Here is a 24,707-nt window from a genome sequence, read left to right on the forward strand (position 1 = left end):
ATGGGATATAGACGCAATTTGGACAATTGGTTATAAACTTTCCGTAGATATTTATAGAATTATTTTCTTCTTACTAAAGGAGGTAGGAAGTTCTTTGATGTTGCGGGGACTGAAGTGAGTCATGTGAACTGGACAGAGTGAAATTTCTGAATCTTATTGTTCTTTGGACCTTGTATAAGAGTTCATCATTTTCGGGTTCTCAGAAATCGAATTACAATGTTCAAGATGAGATTTCATGTTTTTCGTATATGCAATCCGGTACAAATGGTTGTAAATTGAATTTTTCGATCATCTAATCGCCATATTCGTTGACTCGCCGGTTCAGCAAGCGATTGAAACTCACCCCTGCGATGATTTCCTCCAACTTGGAAGAGATCAATCGGTCCGAAATGTGAAGAACAAAGATTCAACAACGGGTCAAAGATGATATCCCTTTCGGAGGTTGATTAAATTGAAATCCGAAAGTAGCATCAAGCTTCAAATCACAAGTTTCGCAAAGTATAAACTTACAACGCGAAGGCGTGAATTGGTTGCGGCGAAGTTGAAAAAACCACGAAAAATTCAGAAGACACTTGCGTCCTCGGAAATTCTTCAATTGAATCACTCGGCTTGATCCGAAAAAGTTGGACATTTTTTGGGAGGCTGCTCGGAGCTCGCTGCTCTCGGGGTTGGTCGGGGGTGGTCGGGAAAGCTCGGTGGTCGATAGAGCAAACACGGCCGCGCCCCAACCCCCCGGGGGCCACGCGACTAGCGACGAGAACTTACAAAGTGAAACGTGTGCCCCACCTTTCGCTACCGAGGAAAATATCATAATTATCAGAGCTCCAACCTCGGCCCTGAGCGACCGCTGCGGAATTACTCAAGTATCAAGGGTTATCGATCATCCTGCACTTTTAAATCAGCGTGAAGAAAAATTCTTTCATCAAAGTTTTTCTCACCGACGACCAGACTTTACGCACCTATGTTTTTACATTTTCATTTTACTAATGCGATTTCTAACCAGTTTCTTTGGGCGAAATTGGTTACGGAATTCCCTTTTTACCGCTCTCCAAAATGCAAATCGCATCGGTACAGGGAATTTCGTTATTGACCGTCAGGGGTAAAATATGGGGTGCTGCGGAGAAATAATGACAAAATCAACCTATTTGGGTTGAAAATGTACTCGAGTTCGCTTAACCGCAAATATGATACCGTTTTATTTTATGCTTCAATTACATATTCGCACTACTCTTTATTTCAATGTTTTGATACAGGAAAAAGAAGATACGAAACGATTTAGTTGAAATTGATTTTTTCCTTTTTAATTCGTATCATTGAAACGAATAACCCCGATTAATTTGAATCGGTTGATTTATTCCGGTTGGAAGCTTTGATGTTTGGCAAAAAAAATATTTTTTAGATAGGTGTAAGGTGGAAATGAATTTACTCCTACACTTTCCATTTTACAATTCAAAGATTTATTTATCGTAAATGGCACTGCTCTTGCCGAGTCTCCAAACACTCCGATCCATTGCCTAAATTTTTGTAATAAAATTTTATTCATTATTGGTATATTCTTACTCTCTATCTTCGGTGCGGAATCCAAGTTTTCGCATCAAGCATTATACACTTGTAACGTAACTCTTGAGAAATCGCCGCGCCGCTTGGCAACTGAATAGGATACCGAGAGATTATATCCGTCCCTATATAAGTATACGATATTCAGTGGCTATACAAAAAGGGATTACGCAACAGCGTGGGAGCGGGACAAATGAATACTACTTCGTTTGAGCAAATCCGAGGACGTGGAATTTCGTATTTAAACCTTATTCAACGTCAGAGAGTCTCGTTGATGCGGGGAGTGAAGAAGAAGGAGGAGGAGGAGGAGGAGGAGGAGGCGGGATGTTCGTTGAAACAGATAAATCCTTTCGCCACGTAAACACTGCCGTTACAAAGGAATGAATAAAAGAGCTTTCGCGTCCTTGGCTCGAACTTGGGCGGGGAGTTTTCAGCCCTGAGAAGAAGATGCTCGAATTCCTCAAAGTTCCGGGCCACTAACGACAGGGGTGAAAAGCTCACTGGTCGTGTGTCGCGGTGTGTAATACAGAGGGAAAACATGTCGGTAATAATCTCATCCACCATTCGCGATAGCCTTGAATCGGATGAATTCGTATCGCTGAAAAGGGGAAACTGCTACCCGAGTTTGAATCTCACGAAGACCAAAGAGGCACAAGGCGTATATTTCGTCACGATTCGTGCTGATGATTTCGGGCTAAGATTTGTTGGGTTCAGTTTTCCCTCGTGGAAAGGAAACGTGAAAGGGCTTTACATTTCGCTCATATATATATATATACCCGTCTAAGGATACGTCAGGTGTTTACACACGCGTGCATGGCGTCGTTCATCCTGCGCGGTAGTAGCGGTGATGATAATGTTAATAATTATAGTAATAATGATGATAATACATAATAATAATAACGAAAAAGCGACATCAAAGAAGCTGGCTGAAGGGTCACTTCCTAGCAACCCCCGGCAGTCCGTCCCGGATACGAATTTCCATTTGGGAATTATGCAGAGCAAGTCGTACGAAAGAATCGCATGACGTGCGACCCGCGAAGAGGGTTGGTGCAGGGCTTTCGGCTGGCTCTCGACTTTAGTGGCTGAGGGAAAACTCGGCTCCGCTGGTCTGAGAACGCGGGAGGCAAGACGCAAATGGGATTGGTTTGAGAATTTTCCTCAACTTGGTAGAATCGTATCTTCTTCATCGAGGAGGAGGAGGAGGAGGAGGAGAGGAGGGTGTGCGTGTACGTGTGTATGTGCGCGGAAGAAGAGAGAAGAGAAGAGAAAGAGAGAAAAACCACCATCGGCAACTTCCGGAAGAACTGGAATTCAATTGACCACTTCCTCAGACATCGGACTTCTGATTGGAATTCACGCTAGGCCAGGGCTTTCCTGGGATGCTTACCCTAGCAAAGAGAGATGGAAGTAAGGAAGAAGAGAGTCTAGCAGGGGTATATTTTTCCTCGAGAGCCGGCTGGCTTCGGAAAATTAATTTTACGGACCGATTGCTTTAGAAAGTTGCGCAGCAAGTGTGTGTACGGATCGTTTTTTCCTCGAGGTGCTCCTACGGCACCTATTCCCTTTTTTCGTTTCGATGAAAATCAGTCCTCTACTCGCTCGCCCTGCCGATAAATTATACGACCGCTGTGAGGGACGTTAAAAAACGTGAAAGAAGAAAAGACAAAAAGAAAGATAGCAAAAAATTTCGGCACTCGGAGGGGAAAAGAAAACCGAGCATGAGCGGAAAAGGGTGCACAGAAACGAATGGGAAAGATGACGATAAGAAATGCGAATATACGTATATATGTATAAGTGACGCGAGACTGCACGGTGGATTAGAACCGGTATCGCCGGAGCTTCTGAAATCTGTCTGATAAAGCCACTTGCTCCTCAAGCTTCCTCCTGAATAATGAGGACAGCGGAGTTTGACACCCGGGACATTTCCGACACCCCGAAAAACCACTTGGCGATGTGGCATGTGTTCCTAATGACGAGACGCTCCTTGCGGATCTCGAGTTATTCCGCGGAAAAGAGAAACTCCTTACGGACATTGCACGCTGAGCCGGAGGCGCAGACGGAATTGGCAACTGCGATTAGCCAATGGGGAGAAAAGCCCCGGTTTCTATTAATCCAGATGACTGTTGCTTTAATATCAGATTCCTGCACCCTGCGCTTCCGGCTTTCCTGATAATTATCATCTACGACGCAGGTGCCACGAATTCGCGAATTAGATTGCAGTCGCACACCGACTCGCATGATAATCTAGGGTGGATCGCCCGGTTCCCGATCGCTCAGGCTGGGCTTATAGTCCGGTAAATAAGCGTGAAAGGTAGTACTTTTTAGGTATCAATCAGGAAACTTGATCGAAGGATAATCCGATGACGGTGAATTTGACGATATAAAAAAAGTATTTAACCGTTCAATTCCGAACCTAATAAGTTTGTCAAAAAATATTTCAAACAAAAGTTGTTGGGGGCAAAGTATAAAAAAAAACAAAATCTAAAAAAGTATCCTATGTTCTTCTTCGTATTCGAAAACGTCATTATTTAGCGAGGGTTAGTCTGAGAAGATGAACATAGGATTCTTTATTAAGTTTTTTTTTTTTTTTTTATATTTTGCCCCCAACAACTTTTGTTTGACATATTGTTCGATTCAATTAATAGGTTTCGAATTAAACGGTGTTTGACCCTTTTTCCTTATTATGGCCTCGAGGATAGATCGCAAAATTATACTGTCATCATTCGCTTCAACGTCATCGAATTATCCTTAGATCAAGTTTTCGGAATCATACTCAAAAAGTTCTACACTGAGAGATATTTTTAGTTCCGGTTACCGCTCAGTCCTTAACTATTTTCATTTTTTACCACAATCGAAAAATATAGTTCTATACTTGTTTTACTGAATTTTTCTAATTACCGTAACAAATGAAATTTTTCTCAGCGTACTCGCCGACTTTATACTCGGCCTATTACGATACGTGCGCGTTATGAATTTCTTTTCCGCAAACAGCGTTCCATTATTACCTACCCTAAATTGTCAGAAGCCCGTAAAATCCAGGGTAGTTCAAAAGACACGTAAAATATTTTCAGCAATCCAGAACTTGCATTCTGCCCTCAGAGCCGTGCATTTCATTACAAGGAATACGAGCCAGCGTCGTTTTGCTCGCGGGACGCTATTTGCGAGATCAAAGGGCTGCGGTGGCTGATAATATTGCCATCGCGGTACGAAATACGGTTGAGCCATTGTCCGCGGGCGGCGTCGCGACGCGGTCTGGAAGTTTGAAATTTACCACGAACCTGCACGGGGAGCAATCTTAGGTTCCGGTTAATCCAATCGGAACTGGCTGCACGAGACGGCGGGACCCGGATAACGAGATGACGCCGGTACTTCCCCGCCGAGCCATTCTACTCGCTTACACGTTTAACTCGACCATTTCCATCGAACCGCAACTTCGCTCCGCGCGCCTTATCGCGTTAGAAAAGACAAACATTTTACCTTCCGCATAGACGCTCCGGTGCCTTTCATAACTTACTGACCACGGACGGGAAAATTTACTCCGAAGGAATCTCTCTCGATTCGTTTATTTTGTACTTTTGGTACGTATATCGGGAATTCGTTTTTAATTTCGATCGAGACTGAATATCAAATATTGTCATTTCTCCCTCCGACCATTTTAAGAGTTTTTTTCTTCTTTCTCTTCTTTTTTTGACTACTGTTGTATTTAATTTTTTTTTTTTTTTTTGTTTTTTTAAATTAGACCGAATTGATGCAAGATTCTTCACGCATTCGGTCTAAGGTTGTGAGAAAAATTATTTTCTCCTTTTTCTTTCTAGTTTTATCTTCTTTGTTATACGTCCAAATATGTTTTTGAGACTTTCAAAATTCCCGAAACGTTTAAACATTGATTGCTGTGAATCACAAATTTCCTACGCAGAAAACAACCTAACTGATCTTAAAACGATCGGAACAGTAAATCGAGTTTTCTAGAATTTGTGTCAAATTCCAAAAAAATGTTGAACTACAAAAATATCACTCGTAGCTAACTCAACAACCCGCATCGCATGAAAAAAATTAAAGATGTATGAACCGGCGGTCTTTGAATCCCTAATTATTATCGCTTGAAAAATTTTCAACTGAATTAAAAACGTTGCAAAGGTTAAAACCAGCTAGTCAAGTTACCACGAAATGCTTGGTATAAAGTATCAAGCCCGTTACTTAACTCTGGTATCTGAGCTTTCGCGGGATTCAAGTTAAAGCTCAAATAACAAGCAATCAAAAACTCGTTGAAACTGGCCTGTTACGCGTTAAATTTCGAATTACTTTTCCGACAGAGACACAGAGACGGTTGGGAAGCCCGCTGGCAGCTTGAGAATTTCGCAGATAAGTAACGCGAGCCGCGTTGCGGTTGGAAAGTTCCGCGGGAGGCGGAATCCGTACGAGATGTGTACCGCTCATTAGCAACTGTGTGCCAACTTCCGCCGGGCTGCGTTCTTCTTCGTCTTCGTCAACGAGGCCGGAGACGTTGAAGGAAGCCCCGAGATACGCGTGAGTTTCGGCGTCGCGACGCGTCACGAGGCGTCGGTCTGTCCGTCTAAAAGTGACGTCATCAAGGGGGATGAAACGTCGCTTGATGCAGGGGGGAAATTCGCTAAGTATGAACTTGGCGCTTCACTCGGGGTGAAACTTGGAGTCAAAATATTCTTATCTTCTTATCCGCGAGTCTTTCGCGGTTTATCAAGGGTTGAAAATAATCCCTGACGTCTGAGAAGGGCGCGGCCTGGTTTCAGGGTCCTCGTTTCAAGCCCCGAAAGCGTTTGATCAATTTTCATCAAAATTAGCCTCCCCCTCTCGTTATTTAGGCCTTTCTTATTTAAACGTGACAAATGAATTCAAAACTTACGATCCAATTTGGCTGATGGAGAAATATTATACATTGTTACAAAGTCGTTTGAAAGTAATTCCATCAATGCAAGACTCGGTCATCGAAATCGGTAATTATTTTCTATCTGGAATCAGATTTTATGGAAAGCTCGATCGCGTTGGAAAATTTTCCTCAATTGTTTCATCCTTTATCGCGAATCCGATCTCTGATTCAGAATATTTTGGCCCGCAAGGATGTCTCGTGTAAAATTATCGATCAATACCGAAAGGGTTGGCCTTGTAACGAACTTGGCGTGACAAAATAAAGAAATGGTTTCGTGAGCTTACGAGGCGAATAATCAGTCGGCGAATTAAAATATGAGCGAAAATTCAGTTTAACGTCCGAAACAATACTGTTTTTGCAACAATACCGATTGACGCAGCCACCTTATTCATTTTGTGACCTAAGAACTCTTCAACTTCTTTTATCATTGCCAGCTACTAAGTCATTAGAACCGGGGGTGGGTGTAGAACGGGTGATTTCATCCTTTGCAACAGTGTAATAAGTTTTTTTCTCCCAACTGCAACTGTGAAGGATAAATAATTTCCAGAAATTCATTCCCGGGTGGTATTGGTGAAGCTACGTATAATAAGGGGGAATTTTTACCGACGATGAATATCAATGGCTTATCCGGCGATCGGAACGTTATATTTTAATATTTAATAACCTCGGTGGACGAGCGTCAACATTGAAGGACGGGCGCAGCCAGGGGGCCAATATAAAGACTGGAGTTAGTTGGGTTCTTCCTCGATTTTTTTTTTTTTTTTTTCTCTTCCTTATATCCCCTCTTCTCTCCGCTCTCGCGAAGTTCTTCACTTCCCTTTAAGTTGCTAGAGCGAGAACGATCTCTACTTTTCCCCTCTTTGCCCGCATTTTCTTTTTCACTATTGTCTGGCAATTTTTTCGTTCCCCTCTTTCTTTCTCCTTCCTTTGTTCTTACTTATTTTTTTATTTTTCTTGTTCATATTTAAAAAAAAAAAAAAATTGTTTTTTCACCTTATTCGTTTTATTCCCCTTCTAAGTAACCCCGCACGTCGGCTACCGTCGAAAGAAAAAAAAACGACTTCTTCTCTCCGCGGCTTTGAAGTTAAGTGTACACAGAATATGCATTAGTTCTTATTGCGGTATAAGTTTCAAAGAATTTGTCGTCACGTTTTTCCTGCCACTATGTCAAAGAAAAATATTTGTTCCCACCCTCCGCCCGCCACTCTTTCCCATAGGCATATACCCCGCTATAATATATATATGTGTATGTACACATACGCAGTTTGCACAGGCACTCGATGATATTTATTCACTTCCATCTCTCTTCGCATACGAGACGATGCTCGAATACATGTATATATATATATATATAAACATATATAAACGTATCACGCCATTTCGCGTTCGCGGTTTATCCGATATCCGCAGAAATATAACACCGAACACAATTTTGTATATGTATATATTCGTTCGGAAATAATCCTCTGTGAAGAAAAAAATTGGGAAAATCTCACGCACCATTCCGCAGATTGAATTATTAGTTCAATTTTCCAGATTAGTCAAACTGCAGGTTTATACGGTTCGGGTGAATCGTTTCACGCTTTACCAGCCAATAATAATAATTCGGTGAATCGGGATCGCCGCAACGCGATGCCGGAGGCCGAGATGAGGATAATACTTGTCAATATAATCGGTTCGAACAGTGGCGTGGGGGCGATTCGATTCCTCGTTTCTAAATCGAAAATTGATCAATTACCGATCGAGTTACGAACGGTGACTCGTGTTTCTACCCAACTTCTGCACAAGTATCGCGGTATTCAGCGGCGTCCGATTAATTTCCGCGAAGGGGGCGAAAGGACAATTCCGTACAGTAGGCACGGGGTGGGTTTCGATTTTAATTATCAAAAAGGAAATCGGACTCGCTGGCACGTCCGAAAACTCCCTCTGCAGGCTGCAAGTAGAATTTTTCTGTGTCAGCGCGTGTGCGTGGGTGGATCCCGGCCTAACGACGCACGCAAAGGTGGCAAAACCGGCGGGGTGAAAAACGCCGTGGGTAGGGAGGTTTTATTCTGCCCGTGCAGTAGTATCGGGCGAAGCGAAAGAAAAACATAGTCTCGGCCTTAAAACGAAGCAAAACTGTAGGCGTAACAAAAAGTAGCGGGAACCGCACAACTCTTTTCGATCTCGCACATGCGGCTTTCCGGCTTTGCCACGCCCTGCAAGGAAAAAATCAGCAGCGCAAGGGCGCGATGAAAACCTCCGAACAGTTTCGCCCGGTTTACCGGCCGAGTAATTTTCCGATATTATACACACACGTGTGTGTGTATATATACATACATACATCACACCCGCCCACATTACGCCGCCTCACAGATTGTTTTTCGCATCTGACGCATGGGTCGAGAAACCCCCGCCCTTTCATCCCCTGGGGTCCGAATTCTCGGCCCTGGACGAGACGCAGGTAAAGCTAGGCTCATAAGCCGAGCTCACCTCGAAACAACGACCGACCTCCTCTCCGTAACGTTGACGCATACGCGCGCAACTTTGGATACGTGTACGCGTATACATTTGCATACGTGTTGTGTATGCTCCGGGGATACACACCCTTCTCCATACGCTGCTACCCCGTCGTTGGTAGAGGGGGCGCTGCGCTGCCGGGGGATTCGAACCCCCCGATAATTGAACCTCCGGTTCGCAAAAACGAGCTAGCTCCATTACCCCCTAATTTCACCCGGTATTCTGAAACACGTCGAGAACTCGCCGAGAGAAAAGTTTTTAATACACGTACACGGAAGTTTATTTTTATTTTTTTCTGTGTTACTAATATCATTCGCAGGTCAAGTGAAATCATTGATCTTCGTCGATTATTTCCCCGAACGGAGGTTGAAATTTGAGAAATATTTTTTTTTTTTTGGAATATGTTTTACGAAAAATGGAATTGATAACGTTAATTTTGATTGTTATTTAGCGGATTTAGTTCCTGAGGAAAAATTTCCGTCGAAACATTACGTATTTTTTGGTAACGATTTAATATTCTTCCAGGTAAACCGACTATTTTTGTTTGTTTTTTTTCTCCCTTTCGTTGAAAATATTGGTTTGACAATCATCCCGTTTGATTTGATTTTCGATAGCATATCGTTGAAAAATTCTAATATTTGACGAGAATATCGGAGCATCAACTTACAGAAAAAATCTTTCTTTTTAGTTGCGAACGAGAGTGACGGATGATTAATTTATATCCTTTGTTGCCGGGGATTGTTTGTCTTCCGGACTGCCAAAGTCTACACTGGGAAACAGTAACTTCGGTCCGAGGATAAAAATCTGTCTGATCCACGGACGGACAATTTCGTTGGTGAAAAATGGTCGAGGGTACGCGGGGGTGTCGAAGAGTAGGTATCGACTTTTCCCGAGACTTTCCCGACTTTGAGACGTCTTGGGGGAATTTGCATCTTTCACGAAGTCTCGGGTAGACGCTGAAAAAGGAGTTCTGTCCAACGGCCGGGTCGCGCATTCAACGATTCGCTGAAATATCATCGAAGCGCGGGGTGCCCGGTCATTTTTCTTTCACAAGTGCACGGTGCAGGAGACTCGATGCATTGACGAATACGAAAAATAACAAGGCGCGGCTTCTATCTACCATCGGCAAACTTCGTCACCCCGAGGGGTTGGGACGAAACCAAGCGACGTGGAGAGAAAGGCAAGAGGCAAGAGAACCGCGCGAAATATGCCAAAACTGAGTAAACAAATTTTCCCTCCCTTATTTTTGAACCTCGCTCCTTGTATATTACAATCGAGTTTCGATCGATCAACCTTCGTGCAAAGGTGACACATTTTTTCACTTATTCTCAGGTCTAATAATATCAAACGATTACACGCCCCGTTATCACAATTTTCTCTGGAACACATAAGTTTCTTGCAATTTATCTGAGAGCTAAAGGAAAATTTGTTTCCACCGACGAAGTACTTAATTTTTTATTTTTCCGTTTTCGATTTTCTGCAATTATTTCTATACGTTTCTTCCAGTTTAATGTTTAAAAAAAAAGAAAGAAAAAAAAAAGTGGAGCATGCTTAGACTGCTACGCTGTGTGTAAGTGTCAGCTTTAAATTTTAATACCGTAAATGTTTAAACGAAATAAATAAATGTCCTGAGAAGGGCTGGCGACAAGACCCGAAACGTCGACTATCCAAGAATTCTGATGATGATTTTTTACATTCTTAATTGAAATTGGAGAAACGTTCTGAGCGATGAGTACAATCAAATTTAAGGGCTCTCCAACAGGTACTGAGACCCATCCAGAGTCACTAAGCCGTTCAAAAAAAAAAAATGTCGAGTCTTCCCGAGATTCCAAAAAATTCCCTATCATTTTCAACCAGGGCGGTTCAATTATCGCAGCGATCAATTGTCCAGTGGCTGTGTACCTTCTTCCGCAAGTTGAACGAACAAACGGCCGTGCATGCCCGAGTGCATTTCGGCCCTCCTGGTTTCATCCTTGAGCTCCCTGAGCAAACTGCAGCATCCCTGCCGTGTCCTGTTTCTCCGCATTACAGTGTCGCACCAGACTACCGCATTGCTTCGTCAGCGGAAAATCCACCGCCTCACAGTGCCGCCGCAATTCCTGTAATTTGTTGTCGATATACCGCGGCTTGTATACCTACACTGCAAGCTTAACAGATCACCGTTCGAAACGAGCAAACGAGCGCAAACCAAAGGCGAACGACTGCTGCTTCATTTCAGGGTATACCTTATTCGACGTAGTCCGATTGTCGGAAATCAAGTCACTTTTATCCCCTGGAGCACTGCGGAGTGTTGGTAAATTTTCTTACCGCATGAAGTTGGTGCAGACATCGTGCGCCGTGAAAAATATCTAGCCTAACCTGATCTAAGCTACCCTAATTTTTGGCATGTTTGTCTCGCCCGTAGAGCAATTCGATATGACCGAAACGACTTTTCCTACAACGTCAATGGTTCGGGTTCAAGAGTGAAAACTGTCCTTTACATTCGTCACTCTTTAGAATAACCGCCGAATAACTTGAACAAAAGGTGTTTTGGAAAACAAATATTCCATGCGAAACCTCTACGTAATGGATTGAAAGAGTGCATCAATTCGTGATACTCAATCGATCCATGTCGAAGGTGCCAAGATCACGACAAGGTCAACTTGGGGTGGATCCCTGACCCCTTGCGTACCAAATTTCGACAAAATCGGCTAGTCGTACCGAAACAGCTACAAACTTGTGACAAACGAGTTAAAAAAGCTGATTTAGCGGGGCAAACGAATTACGTGATGGAATCCAATATGGTGCAGTGGTAGCTAACGGCAAGCAGCAAATCGTCAGGTTCAAGCTCACGAATTTGGAAAAGCAGATTTCGGGAGGCAACAGCGTTGCGTTCAGCGGTTGAAACCCTTGGCCAGGATCGTGCGAATTCGAGGTACCCGATGTGGGGGACGAAGGTACGCCGGGGGCAGGGGGTGAGGTGGAACCGCGGCGTGTTTGGACAGTCGCCGGCAAATATTGTAATCCGGTAACACTCGAACCAAGCGGAAGCGTGCGCACACACGCGTGGCATCGACACACAGAGGCATGGAAGAGCGCGAAAACACCGACTCCCATCGTCGAAGCTAGGCGAGACCCGTGACCCCGGGAGAGAGAAGGAATTACCTTACCTCAAATATTCAGGACAATCCCGAACGCCGGGGAGACGCTTTCCCAGCTTTCCAGCTCTCCCGGAATCGGGAACCCGATGTAACCTCAGCCATGTGCATGTCGTGAGGTCGTGTGAAAGAGGATCGGCGAACCGTTCTTTGTTTGGTACTGCATTTTTCTTCAGGTTCATCGAGTACGGTTGGATGTACTGGTGGACTTTCGGTAATTGACGGTAACAAATTAATGGTTCATATTATTGATTGGAGTTGTGTGGTACGGTAATTTTTCATTTTCTAATCGTCGATTATTGCCTCATAGTTGCCCGTTGGCTAATGAATGGTCTGCTTTCGTGCTTCCAGTCGTTATTCACTGTACGCAAGGTTTACCGATCGACAACGTTCCCTGACGTATTCAATTGCTGTTGTCCAAATGAAAAGAACTTTCATTTTCATTTGCCAATATTGAAAATCGGCAAATTTGTATCCTGAAATCTTGCAATTGCCTCTGTTTAAGCTTTTAACTTCACGCTACATTTCATTCCTCAATCATTCACGGATAGCCATCACCTGTCGTAGCTGTGAACGATTGTTTCCAATGGTTGCAGCTTATGTTCTTCCACGGCCTATACGCCATACCAAGTCATTATTACTCATCACTTTTATTTTTCCAAGTGTTTGAGCTATCGGTTACAGAACCACAACCAGATATTAGTGTAGGAATTTGTTACCTCACAAGTCAAACCGGTATAGACCATTTAAGAACGTAAAGGATATCGGTCTCTGTGTCTACAGGAGTGATTGCAGGGCTGAAGAAAGGATGTTTAAACATTATTTCGATTCCGAAAGCAGTCTCGAGTGAATCGTCAATACGTTTATGGTCACGGCGTTGTTCTAGATGAAGAATGTGTAATTTGTGTGAGTCAGAAAGGAGCAAGTATGTGAGCCGGGTATTTGTCGAGTGAAGTGCGGGATCTGGGGAGCGGGAAGCGTTTGGCAAATAGAATTGCTCTTTAGTTTGAGAAGTGCTTGTTTTCGAAAGAAAGGCTCGCCTTTCCAACGAGGAATTGAAAAATAAAAAAAATAAAAAAAAAAAAAACTTCACGTCTCCTCTTATTCGCCGAAATTACGATCGATCTCGCGAACCAATCGGTCCTTCAAAAACACCTTACACTCTTCTCTCGCACCACTAAACGCGACACCGTTAAGTTCGGCTTCGTAGAAACCATAACGAACCCCGGACCAAGGAAAGAGGACCCTCTTCAATTCCGCTCATCTTATCGCCATAGGTTATTTTCTTTCCGTCCCTTAGGGAGCTTTTCTATCATGTCTTGACCGCATCGCTAGTTGCTTCAACCTATCGATTTCACTGCTCTCAGGGTCTCAGCAATCCAGTGTGCGCGCAGTGGGGATTTTCGGAAAGGTGCACCGATGCTTCCGATACGTGTTTTAGAAGCTTTGAAACAGCTTTGAACCGAACCCTGGAATCTGGAACGCATTTTTTCGAAAGCTCCTCACTATTGGCAGGGGATGGAATGAGGGTCGGGTCTCTTTACACCTAAACTAGCCGCAGTTTCGACCACCGGAAAACAGTTCCAGGAGTGAATTCTACCGGGTGATTACAGTCTGTAATCTTTCTCTCTACCGCTCATCCTTTAAAAACGCAACGCCTCCCATTCGCCGTCGCTAATCATTCCGCTAATCCCGTCCTTCGCCCCGCCATTCGGTCCGCGGTATCGCGGCTCTGCCGCCCTTCATCCCTCTCCCTTTATCTCGCTCTCTTCCTCTCTCGCTCTTTATCCCGAGTCCCTCTCCGTCTGCTCTCCGGGCTCTAAGCCGGCACTCTATATTTGCTCTCTCGCGCCCGCTTCCTCGGTTTAAAGATAACAAATGTCGGGCGTTTAGGGGCGCGATTACGCCGGTTATTCATTCGACGCATCAGTCAGCCATTCAGGCGGACCGCCGCCGCCATCAGGCCGGGTTTTGTTTGGGGGTGCATCGCGCGGGAAACGCGGAGCGAGGGGAGGGGGACGTTTCTCAATTTATACAACAATTAGCGATCGAGGGGCGCCTTGAGTGTTGTCGAATTTATCCGCCCCTGCCGATTCCATATCTCCTGTACAGCCGAACCGCCCACTTTATCGCGTTATAAATACCTCAGGATTATACATTAAGCGATTATCTTCCTTGCTAGACGATTAATCGCTATCGTCTAAGCTTCCTAATCATGGACATTTATTCTCGTACTATGATGCTCCTCTTTTTCGACGAAAAAGAGCTACAATAATTCTCGTCTCTTTTGTTTCGACGGGTTAAAAAAAAACTTGCCTGCTTTTTGAAAATTCCAAACGTACATCCTTCGGGTGAAAAAAGACTTGAAGATGATTCCGAGAGCCGAATCAACGTAAGGAAGTAAGTTTAAAATTTGATCGGAAGATTCTTGTCAAACATGTATACATATTTTTTTTTTACCCATCGCTTGTGCTCGCGCAATATAGCAAAAAAATAAAAAATAAAAAATAAACAATCGTGGTAAGAATATCGTTCACCTATCCGTGGAATTTATATTATATAGTTCTGGTAAGATTTTCAACTAGATATGAATATAATATTGCAAGGTTGAAGCATATCGCCGTATACCTATACATATAGGCATGTTGTATCGGAAAATTTTATTAAGTCAGGATATAGTTGGACGTTCGAGTGTTTTTTCATTTATCGACGAGATCGAGAACCCGGCGGAAGGGGAAGGTAAAAAGCATTTCCACTATACGCGGGGCTATCGCTCCGTTATGTGTTTATATCAAGGCAGAGGCTGCATAGCTGTACGTATCGCTGTATAAGAATAAACGTATATTATTATACCAGAAAGCTTAGCGCCAGTTGGTAGATTCTCTACTGCAGATGAGAGAGAAACAGAGAAACGGAAAGAGAGGACGAGAGAGAGAGAGCGGATGAAACTGCGAGAGAGGTTACCATTTCCCAACGGAGGATCCAGATTATAGGATTATTACGAGAGCCACTCGTAAAAATAGAGAAAGAGAGAGAGAGAGGGGGGGAAAAAAAAGAGAGAAATATAAGTAAACAAAGAAAGCAAGAGAAGAAAGAAATGAAGAAAAAACAAACTTGGAATAACGAAAATGAAATGGGAGCAAAAAGAAATATGGAAAAAAAAAAACAAAAAACGAAATAAGCTCGACTGTGATACTCAGTATATCTGCGCAGTTACACAGTTACATTTGTTCTTCGTAATGCCTTTAGCTCGGATTTTTACCTTCCAGCTTGCGCGCTCTTATATCGGCTCACAATAATATTTCGTGTTTGTACAAAATTTCCTTTCTCTTACCATCGCTGAGCGTGTGACAGGTTTCATTTATTTATTTATTTATTTTTTTTTTTTCACAAAAGAATTAAACAAAAAATAAAAGTATACGATAGAAAGAATTGCGTTGATACGATCGAGAACAGCAAATTACTATTGAAAAGCTGCAAGTTCTACTTGCGGTGAAAATCTAATCGATCTAAATACTTTCATCGGTATAATTAATATCAATATGTTGTTATTATTATTATTATTAATATTATTCCTATTACTATATTCGTCATTTCTTGCCGACAGCAAAAACCCGAGACAAAAATGAGCTTTCGACTCATTTATTTTATATATTACATAATATATATGTATGTATGTCCGTAATATAAATCGGCGAACTATCGTAATTAATTATTTTCCCTCTCTCTCTCTCTCTTTCTGGAGTGGACTTTTATGCTTCGACCCAACGCGAAGACGTGGATCCAATTTATTAATATCTCTTCTCTCCCCCTCTTTTTGGTCCCCTTTGTATCTTTGAGCGGGTGTTTTTTTTTTTTCTTTTTTTTTTCTTCATCTCGCCTCTCCCGGTTCTTCGTCCGGAGTTTTGATTGGATTTTATAGGACAATCTGATAATTATTTTCCTGTTTATCCGGCCGCATCACGTAGCGATATTATTATATGTATACAGCAGCATCCGCATGCTGAAGTACTCTTCATCCGCAGGCAGCGATCCTATATATAATTTCTCTCTTTCTCGAGTATACTCGCGAGAGAGAATCTCGTGAAAAGAGAAAGAAAAAAAAAAAAAGAAAAAAATCAAGAAATTTATCGTCACGTGATGGGAGGAGGTGATATATCGATCCCCCGTTATAATTAATCTTGACTCCGGTTGAAAAAGTTGGTGAATCGCGAGGAACGCTAATGCTGGACGGTATTTCGCTTCCTTCCTTAAGATGGGAGGGAAACGGTCGAATAAAAAGTAATAATAATCGTAGTAACGATAAGAATATTTACATGAAAAGGCGTATATAAATTCGTTATCATCCTCACTGTATCCCCGTGTAATGCGGTTGCCGCATCCGCATTTCGTCGACGAGTGAAAATCCGATTAGGAAGATTTTTTTTCTCTCCTTTTAACATTGCGTAACTTTTCCCCCCTTTTATACCCACGGCTCAACGTCCCTCTCTGTTGTACAATAATTCCGAAGCATAGTATTTTTTCTGCGAAATTGAATCCTTAAATTTACCGTTCATTATACGACGCGGCCGGTTTTACCTCTGCGCGACTTTCGCTCTTGTTATACATATATACATGTATAGGCATGTGGGATAATCTCGTAATGGAATTCTCTCTCCCCGGGTGCTACGCGTTTGGATGAAAATTGTTGTAAAAGGGAAAAGAAAAAGGAAGAACACCGCAAGCCGTGTGATTAATTTCAACTCTCGGTATCTCGCGGCGTGGGATACAAGAAATTAAAATTGAGGCAATCGCTCGGCTTCGTAACGAATCGCGCAAACTTGTATAATAAAAGGGCAATAACGTTGATTCTTTAAAAATGAGAATCAAAACGACAGACAACGTCAAAAGAAATAAAAACGAAGAGCAGAAGAGGGGTCGAAAGATCCTCGCTGTATTCTTCTTCGGCTTTCTCCGCGCCGCGTGCCGATATTAAAATCTGTTTAGTATTTTCCGAACAATGGAGTGTAAAGCGGGAGAAGAGAATTCTGGGATCGGCGGGGCTCAAAGCGTGAAGCCGGAACAGCGGCCGTAGAATTGCGAACTTTGAGATGAAAATGGATTCGAAGAAACTGAGGTGAAAAATTCCCCGGTTAATAACAGACCTGGAATGAGTCCTTTGAGCACATCGGTTATTTAATACATGGACTTGAGGAATTTCACAATTTTCAGAGAGCTTGCAGGCTGCGCGAAAGACTGAAAACAGATATATCAAAGATACCCTGTCCATACGCGAACGGAACGTTCGTATGATAAAAAACACCCTCGCTCGGCGTTCTCACCATAAGTAGCAGGGAGGGAAAAGCATGATGGCATAATTGAGTTGCGTCTCCTGGAATATGGAGCTTCCTTAAATAAAATTCCCTCTAAAACCGCTCGAACTCGGATATTCGGTACACGCTGTAAGACTCGTGTCGACTCCTCTTTATCCACCATTTTCTTTTTCTTTTTCTTTTTTTTTTTTTCTTCTCTCTTTTTTCTTCATGCGTCCCTCCGGAGCTCCGGGATAACTTGATCTCCAGGCTCTCCTGCACACTCGCGGAGATCGCTACTTTAGAATTCGAATACCGAGGTACTTTGCTATGCGTGTCAAATAACGTGTTCACAAAGTTGACTGGACAAGAGTTTGAAACTTGAAAAATATTATAATTTATAAGCAACAGTTTTTTTTTTTTTTTGTTTTTTCTACTTGTAATATATGTTGTATGTTACTGGCAGCAATCAATTGACCGCAAATATTTGTAGCGATGTATTTTATTCATTGTTTCCGACTTGGTAGAAATGTTGGAAATTTTATAAACTTAATTTGTTGGTGTGAAATTTTCAGAATTAAAGAAATCGGAGTGACGTTACTTTCTTTTCTCAAATTTTTTACGTAATTCGAGGTGACAAAGAAGCGTACAGAGGCTGGTACAGGAGAATAATATTAAGGCTCGCTTCGCCAATAGGCGAAAATTAATTTCCACGGAATTGCCAAAATCCTAGAAGGCTTGGTAGAGGCGGGTGGTTGTAGGTGTTTCAAGGTGGAGCGCGAGCAACCCTTCCTCGGTAATCGAATCACGCGAAAACTGGCGAGGCGCGAAGCATGGATCAAATCCTCCAACGTCTGAAAGGGTGCCGAACGAAGCCTCGAGAACAATCCGGCTTCTAGTCTGGGAAAGGTCCCGTCGACCGACTTCTGATGTTTTCCAAGCCGGTGTTGAAGTTTCGCAAACATCCCGATGAAATGATTACGATAAAATAACCCGAAGGAGTGAAAATTCCGACCCGCATTGAAGCCGGAAGTAAAGCTCGCTAAGGTCGGTGGGTACCTAGAACCGGGAAGCCGATAATCGGCAGTGTTTAACTTGCCAGAAGGAAGTGCCGGAGGAGCTGGAAACTGCGTTGATCAAACACTCGTCTTTTAATGGAGATCGCGGCTCTCGATCGCCTAAATTCTCCGCAAGCTCCGGCGTCGCAAGCACCGCAAAGGGATTATACGAGTTGGGCGGTCGCGAAAATGCTTTTGCATATTTGCCGCTCCGGTAGAAATTTAACGGGTCGACGAAAAGCGGGGAAATCGTTCCGCCGGTCCGAATGGCTGATCTGGATCTTCCGATTTACAGGAAAAGCTAGTCGAGGGTCGGCGGGAAGAGCAAAGTGACCCGGACCCAGCAGCGCGGTGTGAATAGGACCGTAAATTGCCGGCGTTAAATTACACAACTGACCGCTATACCAACGGCTGATAACATTTGCGCCGGGTCAACGTCGAGTCGATGTCCACGACAGCTAATCGATCAGTTTCAGAACTAACGCTCTGCGCCAGCTCCCGATATTCGAACATGTTCCGGATCGCTCGATTTACCGGTTGGCACTCGTTTCGCTGAATATTTCACCGGGTTAATCACCAGAAGAGGTGCCCCGTCACTGCGTGCAGCCTTTCGCCTCATTCTTTATCATTGATCCGCGTTGCCGGGAGTCAAAATTTCCATACCGAACGGCCGTGTTTTGTGAAAAATTCTGATGTTCTACAACGTCGGATAGTATTGGACGGAGCTCGATTACCGTTAGGTTGACAACGAATAGAGTTAGGTTGACATCGGACAGTATGGCATTAGCATCAGGTAGTGTTGGATTTGAATCATGTAACGTTAGATTCGCATGAAATAATGTTATATTGACATCAGATATGGTGTGATTTAACATCGAGTGTTCATGGATAGACATCAAATAAAGCCAGAATCACATTAATTAATCTTATATCGACATCTGATAACGTGTGACGAACATCCGATCAGACAGTGTTATATTAACATCAGATACCGTTAGGTTGACAAAAGATAGAGTTAAGTTGACATCGGACATTGTGGCCCTAACATCAGGTAGAGTTCGATTCGCGTCAAGCAATATTATATTGACATCATACGGTGTTGACATCATGTAACGTTAGATTCACATGAAATAACGTTATATTGACATCAGATAGGGTATGATTTAACATCGAGTGGTGATGTATTGACATCAAATAGAGTTAGAATCACATTAATTAACGTTATATCGACATCCGACAACGTGTGACGAACTTCAGATCAGACAGTGTTGTATTGACATCGGATACCGTTGGGCCCACGTCTGGTACCGTGAAAGTGACACCAGATTATAATCTAGAGATTCAGACAGCGTCAGCTAGCGTCCGGCAATAAGAGAAAAAGAGAGCATGAGGTCACGAGGGAGAAACAAAAGGAAGATTAAAGCCATAATTTGTCACGTGTGAGATAGGTGCGTCGAGTTGCACGCAAAGGGGGATGGAAACAATAAATAGGAGAAAAACCCGGTGGCTGTCGGGGAAGGGCTTCGTGTCTCAATGACATAAAGAAGACGAAGAAGTGGAAAAATAACAAAGAAATAGCGAAAGGACGGTGAAGTATGTAAGCCATATTCCGCCTCCGCGGCAGATCGGGAAACGAGGCTAAAATTAAACGCACCTTTGGACAGTTTGAACATTCGCGGTATCGTTGTGACAGCCCGACGACGCTGCCTCTTCGCACAAGGGTTGATTTCTGCGAGGTCTTTCTTCTCTCTGTTTTTATACGTCTAGCAGGGTGAAAGTAGTGGGCAAACATTTGGAAAGGAAAACAGTATAAACTGTTTCCCGCGCGTGGTACATGTCACGTCGCTGACATGTTGACGGTTTCTTCTAGTTTATTGTTTTCTTATACTTGTACCGGTCCTTTCTTTCTTTCTTCCACTTTTCCAAAGAAACGAACGATTTATTCTCGGACAGTCGACCTTTGTGGGAAATTTATTATTCCGCATCAATCAATTCCTTCGATATAATCTATACACCAATTGTCACAAATTTCCCACCCTTAATTTGCTCGATGCTTTTCAGCTATCGATTTCTCACCCCTCTTTAGTCAAGACGAGACGACGGATGGCAGGGAAGGAGAATAAAAGAGAAACAACGAAAAGTTTTTCAAACTTCCGACAGCTTCCTTATTATAGTCAACGTTGTACACGAAAGATTCAACGATAAGATAGCCGGCCCGCAAGACCGGGTGATGGGGATTATATATCGCCTGGCCTTTCACCGCTAGTCCGAACCAAGTTCCTCGAGATTGTCAGAGTCTAACGGCTAATGGCAGATTACACTACGTCTGAACGACTTATCTTCAATCGCGGAATGAATATTAATTATTATTATTTTTTTTTTCTTTTTTTTTATTTCATCAGGAAATCACCGAAATGAAGTCTTTCATTTTTGGGAATAGCCAGTTTTTCACGCTGCCCGAAGTTCTTCACTAATTTCTTCTCTCTATTTTTCATTTCAGATTCGAAGGACGGATCTGAACGGAATTTCGTATTTGGTAAGTTGCTCGATCTTTTAACCAATCCAAAAATCGGATTATAATGTAAGCATGAAAAACGAATGTTTGGAACGCAGTAAAGAAAGAGGATTAAACTTTTATCAAATTCACGAGTTCGTGCGGCATGCGATCGTAAATGCTATAAAAAAATTCAATTAGCATTCTCCGACCGATGTTTGGGCTTTAAAGAAAAATGTCGAAAGATATTGGGATGGTACAAAGATAGATTTGACGAGCGGTTTTACGTTGGATTCGCCATAACCCGATCTGGCGGTCGTTTCCATCGCTGTGCAGCTTTTCATTTCTTTCTCTTTTCTTTTTTTTTTTCATCTCCCCTTCTCCTTCTCTCAGCATCGCAGAGCGACGACTAAAAGGATCCGACTCCGGCGTCCGGCGTTAAATCGTCCGTAAAACTATGAAATACACTGTAAATAATCAAGCGATTAATGTCCCGTAAGCTCGTATACAGCTGACTAGACCGGTTCGATAAAGTTATTTCATTTATAAGCGGCGTAAAAATAGCGAAATTCGCAGAGTAGAGAAGAGGAAAAACTTACGCCTCCGAGGATCGTATAAAATACAACCGTAAGTAGGGTTGAAAAGTTATTCGCTGTATTCCTCCTTCTCTATCTCTCTCTCTCTCGCTCTCTCGCTCTTTCGCTTCCTTCTTTATATTCTAAACGCTTTTTGTTCCTCGATATTTTTCCTTCGCGCATATGAAAAGTTTCTTTGATACAGGCGAACGTATCGGCAAGGAAATTTTCAATTGTTCAAAATAGCTTGTCGCGAACTTCAAAGAGGTCGCGGAGACTCGATACGTACGGGCTCTTAAAGCTTGTCACGAACAGCGTGTTTATTTTCAAAAGCTGCCGCATAAACCTGCGGGGACAACAACAAAAACCCTGACAAACTTTCCGGCTGGTTTGACGAATAGGTGAGAGCTCGAACAATCTATCCTTTACTGGCGGGAGCGAAGACGCGAAGAATGATATTTTCCAACGGGGGTGATAAATATACAAAGCCGAAGGAAGGCAAGGCAGGCGCCGAAGGACACCGACTACCCTCTGTAATTTATTATTCCCCAGGACTTTCCTCCGAATTGCGTCACGCCTGTCGTTACCAATTCATTTCCTTCCGAAAATTCTTTGCCAGATTTCAATATCCTCTTTTGTACCCCTCGCCTCTTTCTTTATTCACCCTCAACGCGAACTAATATAAATTTATAAAACGATCGTAGTTCCATTTCACGCTGATTCCCATTTTTAATTAATTCCCAACGCTTGGATATGAATACGTGTTTTTTTTTTTTTTTTCTTCTTCAACGCTATTTATGTCTTACGATTACAGCGAAAGACAATATATATTTACTACACTTCACTACAATTAGAGTATAATACAACGCGTTCAACGTTGTTTAGAATTTGTCTTTCGTAAATATCGTGGCTTTTACCATATTTACGTTTACGCAATTACATTCTTCACGACAATTATCTTTAACGTTATTATCAACGTTAAAGACAGTCTTTATCGTCACAATTTTCGCTCAAAATCGTTACATCTGTAATGCGAACGGCGTTTCGAAATTTTTGGCCACGATAATTTTAGTAACAGATTTGATAAAAACTTTGAGAAACGGGATTTCAAACGTTTTGTACCACGTTCAGTTTATCTATTATTTCCAGAGTTTCTAGAGTCATTCGCGCGATTCGATACATCGTACAGAGAATAAACTAGAGAAAAGCTATGACCACGTGTTTATTCGGAGTGGTATTGACAAAGTTGAAGGAAACAAAGTGGAAAAAAAAAAGAAAAAAAAAAATATTCGATGACACAACTTGTAGGGAAAAAAGAGGATCGCGAACCTTCGCGGTCGGGTAAATAAATCACGTCGTCTCGGTCGCGAAACGTCCTGGTGGAGAGAAGGAGTTTGGCATGCGAGCGGAGTGGATGTATGCATGAAACGCGTTGCTGGTCTCGTCTGTACACAGAGTTTCGAAAGCAATGGCTGGGTGTCAGTCAGACGGGGTGGCGAACCCGTCGAAAAGGTCGAACGTCGAAGTTGCAGGGCCCGTCAAACGTCACCCCGATATCCCGGCCCTATTTCCCAGCTCCGACAATCCCCGTCTGGCTCCGAACGCGTCTTCTCGATTTCCCGTTCAGCCCCCAACCGCAAGGTCGGCGCAAGGTCGCCACCCCGTTGAAAGGTTTCGAAGGGGTGGAAAAAGTGCCGGATCGTTCTCCCGACGCGACGCAGGGGAAGAGAAGAGCGACGATCGCGGCGGTAATTAATCGAGATCGCAGGGTTGCGGTTAAATTTTTCACACGCGGGAGCAACGCGGAACCGCCACTGCGGAAGGGTAGGTAATTTCTAAAAGTGGAACAAGCCACGCTACTGTTTCCAACTACGCTCAAGACGGAGATTAGGGAAACTCGGTCGGCCCCTTTGTCGCCGTGCAAAAGCACACGGCGTAATCGGTCCTCTAATGAGAATCGTACTTGGCTCGTGTCGGGCACTGAGGGAGGCAAATAGCTGGGGCGGTTACGGCGCGCTACAACAATGGCCAAGATTAACCAATAACCAACCCCGTATCTGCCGGGTCGCACGGGAATCATCCACGGGAATTCCACGACCCGGGGAAACTCAGGGGAGATCTCGAGGATGCCGAGGAAAAAGGCTTCTCTTCCCCGGGGTCAAGTTTCGCTTCAATTCGCTTCTGCCGGGATTGAAATCGAACGGACAAATCGTCGTTTCCGCCCCGATTTTCCTCCTCCTCGTCATCGTCATCTTCTTCTTCTTCTTCTTCTTCTCTGATTCGCTATACTTATCCGTGAAAATTTTTCACCCACGTAGCCATCGCCGGGGAAAAACTATAATCATCGTGATTTCACAGCAATTTTAACGACGTCCGGGAAAATTTGACGGGGAAGTTGAGGCGGGTGAATGAATGCAAGGGAGATATTCTCGATGATCCTGAGGGAGTCTCGACTCTTGAAAACCGGCCAGACAGAAACAGGATCGATAGAATCCCGCTCGGAAGTAGCAATTGAAGACCTCGTCCCGAGGACAGCTTAAGTCAATTTCATTCGCTTTTAGGGTTATTCCGTATTCTTGATTTTTCATCCCTTTTAACTAAGCCTCTTTTTCGGATTTCCAAGAAAAAAAATCCTCTTCTGTTTACTCGCGGAAGGATTTCTCACTGTTCATTTATTCGTCAGTCTTTGTTGGCTCAAGTTGCTAACTTCGAAAGCGCGGCGGCAGGGAGTTCAAATCTAAAATATTTCGACTTGATATTTTGCTACAGCGGAGAACGTTTGGTTGAAAAAGATGAAATGATCGTCAATAAAGAAAAAAAAAAAAAAAAAATGCTATTTACGATTTCGCAAGTCTTCGTAACTGGCATTATCAGGAACAGTCAATCCACGGTGTATCGAATTATCCAGGATAGAAACAAAGGCACGTTTCGAGTAGCTCGCACTTCTTGCTTCGATTGAAATAAATTACTCTCGGGTATTTGTATACCTTGTGATATCTTGTTCGTGTCAAGGAATCGCCAATCAGAAATCGGGAAGACAAACTATCCGTAAACCTCTCCCCCGGTTTCCGGGGGTGAAACAATCTTGGCGAAAGCCTGAAACGTCTTTTTGAAAATTTAAAATACCAATTTAAAAAATCGTCAAGATCGAATCTATCGTTCCATATTTTATAAACGCCGACGAGCGAGG

At 43.1% G+C, this 24,707-nt stretch overlaps 1 protein-coding gene across 15 annotated transcripts in view; it reads left to right on the forward strand.

The window, feature by feature from the left end:
• The window catches only part of LOC107226566 (protein turtle), a 164,784-nt gene that overhangs the window by 65,204 nt on the left and 74,873 nt on the right, over positions 1-24,707 (forward strand). For all 15 annotated transcript variants that reach the window (XR_006903283.1, XM_046733920.1, XM_046733925.1 and 12 more), the window contains exon 3: positions 20,949-20,984. The gene's annotated coding sequence lies outside the window, so the exon portion shown is untranslated. The remainder of the gene's footprint in view (positions 1-20,948; positions 20,985-24,707) is intronic.

Source organism: Neodiprion lecontei, chromosome 3 (genome assembly GCF_021901455.1).
Source record: "Neodiprion lecontei isolate iyNeoLeco1 chromosome 3, iyNeoLeco1.1, whole genome shotgun sequence".
NCBI lineage: Eukaryota > Metazoa > Arthropoda > Insecta > Hymenoptera > Diprionidae > Neodiprion > Neodiprion lecontei.